A 7774-nucleotide genomic window follows, 5' to 3' on the forward strand; every position below is an offset into this window, starting at 1 on the left:
CTTAATATTCTCCAATTCCCCTGCCCTCATAATCCTGTAGTTGCCAGGACGCAAAATATCTCTATTGTCCATCATATTTTTCTTGGGAATGATAATTGAGGTGGTTTCCCGATGCCTTCCTCAATATTGTTTTTAACGCGACACCATCACTTATTGGCCGCCCCACTGGGGTCAGACGCCATTGCAGCCGCCTCACTGAGGAACAGACGCTGCGTGGACTACCTTTCGTCTGGCTCCTAACCTTTGAGCTATCTGGCATGGGAGACCCTACCAGGAGCAATTATTTTTACTCCCGCCAGCACATCTCAAGGGGTCATCGGAACACACAAGCCCTTCCACCACGTCAAGGTTGTAGTCCGTGGAGGGATATATCTATATATATAAAGGAGAGTGTTTGTTTGTATGTATGTAATTTGTTTACTTTTTTGCTGTCATAGAAACCATTTTTCCAACTATGCCAGCAGGATACTTTTGCAAGAACACTATTGTATTCATAATTGCCGAGATATTATACGTGGAATACATCAAGGAAAGTCTTTTGTAGAAGAAAAATGGGCAACTTTGATCCTGAGAATAATATTTATTCATGTGACGCATTGGGCCGAGTCTACACAGTCCATCCTAACAACGCCGAATGTTATTTTTTAAGAATGCTTCTACATACCATTAGAGGACCTCGCTCATTTGCAGAATTAGGAACGGTAAACCGAGAAATATGTGAGACATTCAGAGAAGCTTGCCAGAATTTAGGGTTGCTAGAAGGAGATCAACACTGGGATGACTCATTGGGAGAGGCCAGTTTGATTTCTCTTCCAGGACAAATCCGAATTTTGTTTGCCATCATAATAACCTCCTGTAATCCATGTAACCCAAAAACAATATGGGAAAAATATAAAGAATCAATGAGTGAGGATATACTGGCTAAAGTTCGAAGTGAAAATCCTACATTGGATATTACGTTTAACTCCGACATTTTTAATAAAACTTTGATTATTTTGGAGGAAAAGTGTATCACCATGGTTAACAAGACTTTAGTGGAACTCGGTCTTTTTGCACCTGTACAAGATCAACAGGGTGTATTTTATCCAGATTATATACGTGAAACTAGCTACAATGTCTTAGACTTAGAAGTATACATCGCCGATAAAAAGCCACTTCTTAATGAAGATCAGAAATTCGCGTACGAAACAATAATGGATCAAGTAGATAAACAAGAAGGAGGTATCATTTTTCTTGATGCTGCTGGTGGCACGGGAAAAACATTTTTAATTAATTTAGTTCTCGCCGAAATCAGGGTTCATGGAGAAATTGCTCTAGCCGTTGCATCTTCAGGTATTGCAGCGACATTAATGGAAGGAGGAAGAACAGCCCACTCTGCCCTTAAGTTGCCACTTAATATTTCCCGACAGGAAAATCCCACATGTCATATAAATAAAACAAGCGGCCAGGCACAAGTTCTTATAGAATGTAAATTGATAGTATGGGATGAGTGTACGATGGCTCATAAAAAATCTCTTGAGGCCCTCAACGCAACACTTCAAGATCTTAGAGGAAACTGCAGTTTAATGGGAGGAGCTCTGGTACTCCTGTGTGGAGACTTCCGTCAAACTCTGCCTGTCATTCCAAAATCGACTCCAGCCGATGAAATTTATGCCTGTTTAAAACATTCTGTTCTATGGAATCATGTCCAAGAAATTAGCCTTAAACAAAACATGCGAATCCTCTTAAGAGATGGGAATGCTCAAAATTTTGCAAATAAACTTTTGGAGATTGGAGAAGATAGATTATTTATTGAAGCATATAGTATGATAAAATTGTCATCAGATTTATGTGTATCGGTGAAAACTGTCCGCGATATGATACAAGCAGTCTATCCTAACGTTAATCAAAATTATAAAAATTTAGAATGGTTGCGAGAAAGAGCCATTCTTGCTCCTAAGAACGATGATGTTAATGAAATTAACAAGGAGATACTAGCCATGCTGCCAGGAGACGTGATTGAATATAAATCGGTTGATACCGTAGTGGATGCTGACGAAGCCGTCAATTATCCAACGGAATTCCTACATTCACTTGATCCAGCTGGATTGCCACAACATCGCCTTATACTTAAAGTAGGATCTCCAATCATTTTATTGCGAAATTTAGATCCACCAAAACTCTGCAATGGGACACGATTGTGTGTGACAAAATTAATGAAAAATATAATCCAGGCAGTCATTTTAACTGGAAAAGGAAAAGGTTAAATAATTTTTATTCCACGGGTACCTCTAATCCCAACTGATCTTCCCTTCAACTTTAAAAGATTACAGTTTCCAGTCCGGGTAGCTTTTTCAATTACCATTAATAAATCACAGGGACAGTCTTTAAAGTTTTGTGGTGTTCATCTAAGATCGCCACGGGCAACTTTATGTTGCTTGCTCCATAGTAGGTTCGCCTAAAAATTTATATATTCTTTCTCCTGGATATGAAACAAAAAATGTAGTTTATAAACAGGTGTTTAATAAAAAAGATTCTTAAATTTGTATGAAGTAGTGTATTATTGTACTTTATAATTTGTTGTTTTTATTTATGTAGTATATTTATATTATTGTTTCTCCCTAACCCGTGCAAAGCCGGGTATTCAGCTAGTATATATATATTTATATATATATATATATATATATATATATATATATATATATATATATATATATATATATATATATATCCCTATATATATATATATATATCCCTCCACGTTTGTGTGTGTAAATATATATATATATATATATATATATATATATATATATATATATATATATATATATATATATATATATATATATATATATATATATATATTTATATATGTATATATATATATATATACACACATATATTTTTATCCCAATATCGATATCCAGTATGTATTTTAAACCGACCTATGTTCATAACATTGCTTCTGCATGATTTAAATGGGCCCTTTTTAATCCTGTTATATAATACTTTTCCCTGAGGTAGCTTCTTTCGTGTTGCATAACTTTCATGATTGAACTAATATACATACGTGTAGAGATGTAATGATTGAACATGAATGACTAGTGACCAAAAACTTCCACCAAAAGCCCTTGGGGCGGCTTGTGGTTTATTATGTAGATGTGGTCGAAGAAATTAACTCACCAAATCGGTATTCTGTGGAAAGAATCGTATCCCAAAAAATCTGCATCTTGAACTTGTATCGGAAACTAAAATATAGTTTGCAGACCTTTAGACTAAACAGAGAAGCATTATGGAACACGAAAACATAACATTAAACGAACCGAGAAATTTTTTGCCTCATATTAACACATTTTAATAGTTGGTTGACGAATGGAAAGAATTATTCTCCGCTTGAAAGAAATTCTCTCTAATTTGTTTTTTGTGCTCTAATTTTATTTTTTTTTACTCGTAACTGTGGTCGTTCTTCTTTCCCTTAGACCTTAGTCTTTCTATTTCTTTCCATAAATCTTCCCTATGCTGGTTCATTTTTCACAATTCTAGTATACTACGCGCCTAACCTATTCCTTTTTCTTCTAATTTCCGAACTTTCCCATTTCAGAATACCCTAAGTTTCCGTTACGCTATCTGACCTGGTGTACATACCGACCTAAGTATCTCTCTGCCTTCCCTTACCGGTACATATACATATTCATTCGCTTTGAAAGCTTTTAACCCTCATTCCACTTTACTTCCTGTACTTTGATATTCTTATTATTTCGCAAATTACTTAATTCTTTGAGTAATACCCGGAAATGCCTCATACTTCACACATGCTTTGATTTCCAGGCCAAGCCGACAATCATTTCATCTCGGAAGCGGGTGAGTGACTCCAAGGCTTGGAATTCAGAGAAGGAGAGTTGCTTTATGTTTTTATAAAGTAACCTCCAACTAAATTAACGTAATTAGACTCAAATAAGTCTACTCAACCCAAAAATATTTCGGAATTTCTTTATGCTTTATTAATACACTTCGAAATGCTGCAAATGCATCAGCACAGCGGCCGCGAGAAAAAATTAATTGAAACATTTGAATGTAAACTTTAAGAATATAATCAAGTAATAACACAAATACCTGAAGTGAAGGTCGACGTTTAAGCAAAAGTAAAAAACGATCGAAATTATAAATTTTTCAGCCAATGAAATTTCCAGACTCTCCAGGATCACCACCGTTTATTAGTGACGATACATTCTTTGAGTTTCTCAGTTTCCGTCTTCGTTTAATTTCATCTCCATGTGAATTGTGAATAAGAAAAGTCGGAGAAACTTCTGAGCCTAAGCATTTTCTCCATGACCTTTTGTTGGGCACCGTCCACCAAAGTACTATGACAATTGAATAATGTCTCGTATAACCATGAGACAAAATATAATGACAATTTTAAGGTCAATACTGAGTTGTGAATGACCCCGTTGTAGCGAAATATTCCTAGATTCCTACCCTTTGCGCATCTCAACTTGTAACTTAATTGTAATATGTATGTAAATTGTAAATATGTAAATGACAAATGTAATTTTGAATAAAGTTTTACCTCTATCCCACAGAGGGACTCTTTCCCTGGGAACACTGGTGACATTGGCGCGTTCAACGAAAGCTCAAATTCTTAGAATTTCTCTTTCTTCCCTTTTCACCTGCATGTGTATATCTTACTTTTGGCTATTCGTGCCACGACACGCACTGTTCCTATCCTTTATGAGGTCATACGGTTTCTTTCTTACTGCCCTTTCCTCTTATGTGTCGTCTATTTCTCCTTTGGTTGGTGAAACAGCTCCGGAGCGCCATCTCCTGGCCAAAGAATCGGGGCACTTGGTTGCATTAACCCTCCATAGATTTTCAGTATAATTTACGTTTCCTCGATAGCTCAAGAGATTGAGAGCATCCGTCTGGCAAGTCAAAAGATCCGGTGTTCAAGTCACGGTCAAGGAAATATTTTTGCGCTTGTGATTGTTCGATTCCGCCTTCCCCAGTTCTGTGCTCGTCCTTTATATGCGTTCCAATCCCTTTTCATTATATCTATTTCCATGTATGTACATATATATATATATATATATATATATATACCTGTATAAATATACTACACACACACACATATATATGTGTATATATATATATATATATATATATATATATATAAAATATCTTCGAAATGGAACGCTCTTCGGCGACACACAAATATATAAAAACACAGATGTAGATTTTTAGAATATAGAGACACAAAGAAAGGACACTCACAATTTGTTATTTTACGTTTCGACAGCACGGCTGTCGAGATTCTGAAGACGACAGCCGTGCTGTCGAAACGTAAAATAACAAATTGTGAGTGTCCTTTATTTGTGTCTCTATATTCTAAAAATCTACATCTGTGTTTATATATATATATATTTATATTGGGCGCTTGGAGCTCCACCCAAACCTTTTGATTTTTCGGGTACCAGGTCGTCCTGGGAAACCATAACCGGCACAGGGAAAGGAACTGCCCCCCCCTTCCCTGATGTGTGAATTTCACACGCCGTATAGGGCTTAGTACTAGGTGAACTCTACCATTGCTAGAAAATTTAGGCTGGGATTCCCTTACACAGCGGCGTTTACAATATAGATTAAACTGATTAAAACATTTAAAGATGGGTCCTTTTCCGATGACATCAAGAACATAATACGAACCCCAACGCATTACGGGCGGAGGGATCACGAATATAAGATTAGAGAGATAGACTACAAGACAAAATGGTCATTTTTTCCAAGAACAATGAGAGACCAGAATGCTTGTAATCGAAATCCCCCAGGAGCCGGCTCGGCATAATAAGTATTAACCTACAAGGTAGCGACTGCGCATGGTTATAATAGTATATTTATATGTATATATATTTTTTGCAGGTTCCCCTTACCTTTCCCCATCCATTTGAAAAACCTAACCCTCTCATCCCTTACCCTTTCCTCCTGGTGCAGCACCCCCTGCCACACACTTTTTTGGTGGCTCGCAGGGTTTTGATGTAGATGTAGATCACCTACCAAACCGACCTTCGGGTTGATAACTGTGTTTATGGTTATATATATATATATATATATATATATATATAACCATATATATATAGATATAGATATAACTATATATATATATATATATATATAAAACCATATATATATATATATATATATATATATATATAACCATATATATATATATATATATATATATATATATATATATATATATATATATATAACCATATATATATATATATATATATATATATATATATATATATATATATATATGCATGCATGTATATAGATAGGGTTCGTCCGGAAAATAAGTGTACTGATCTCAGGAAAAAAAATTTATCACACTTTTACATATCTTAAGCTAATATTCCTCAAAAAAGGACCCTTGGGAGTCGATACACTTGTTCCAGCGGCGTTCCCATTCCTGGAACGCTCCCGCGAAGGAATCATCGGGAACCTCTCGAAGACACGGTGCGGTGCTGGGCGCGCCTGGAGCGGCGGGAAAACATCAGTACACTTATTTTCCGGACGAACCCTGTATACATACATACACACATATATATATATATATATATATATATATATATATATATATATATATATATATATATAGGTGTGCATGTATCGATATTTCGTTGAATTAGCCAAATTTCTGCTTAAGAACTCATGCTTCAGATAAGATGTCCCGTATTCAATTCCAAAGGCCGAAGGAGTCATGCTCGCACCGATGGCTCGGCAGACTGAATGTGAAAGCGCTCCCATTTGGTTTTTATCGAGAATGGCATGAGTGTGCGTATTATTAATCACGCATTAACTCCAAAGAAGTAAGGCGTCGCGGAATGAGTCCTTCACCTCCGTGGCAATTTTCCCGGATCAGCCGTTTAAATTCCAACCTTCCGAGCCAGCAACGAGTGCGTAGCTCGGAACATCTGCCCTGGAATCGGACTAATTAGCACGCGCCTCGCCAAAGTCGAGAGGCACCGTGGGAAGACAAAGCCGCGGCCTTTGTTCCACCATGAGGCGGGGGTCATTCCCAGGGGCGGGATTTTCCCCGGTGATATTCGGTGGTGGTGCACCTTTTAGAAGTATGGACGCCAAATAAACGGCACTCTCGGAAATGGGCGCACTCATTCGCGCCTGCCCAGGACCGAGGAGGGAAGAAAAGATTAGGGTTCATGGTGCGAGTGCTTAAAATACGTGGGCCAAACTATCTTGACTGCTTTAAGGTCACAGGGATGTTAATACTCTCTTCAATGTACTTCAATGCATACCAATTAAAATTGATTCATTGTTAATCAAAATTGTTCATACTATAATTGTATCAAAGACATTACTGGCATCATGGGAAGATATATTACAAGTTACAGACGCATTGATGGCCTTTGGCCAAATGTGACACACCGCTCGTAAGGGAGATTTCATTATTTGAAAAAGCAAACATATTCATGGCTTTTAGAAATAAATTACCAAATCATATTGTGTTAATATCTGCTAGAATTTAGTTCTCAGTAATATAACTCCTTCTTTCCTCATTTAACTATTTAAATACCAGTACACAGTGACTGATCACTTAGAGCCAATCAAGAAAACGCTTATGTTTTGTTAACTGACAAACTAATCGACAAATTCCGAACGTATAAGGCTAAAGAGACAGGTCCAGCGACCTCGTACAATCGTGCCGCCCACCCAAACTTTCCGTCCGTGCTGCGAGAGAATGAGGCGAGCACATCGTACGAGAAAGAAGACGCCCTTCAAA

Source organism: Hetaerina americana, unplaced genomic scaffold (genome assembly GCF_022747635.1).
Source record: "Hetaerina americana unplaced genomic scaffold, ioHetAmer1.1.p SCAF_21, whole genome shotgun sequence".
NCBI lineage: Eukaryota > Metazoa > Arthropoda > Insecta > Odonata > Calopterygidae > Hetaerina > Hetaerina americana.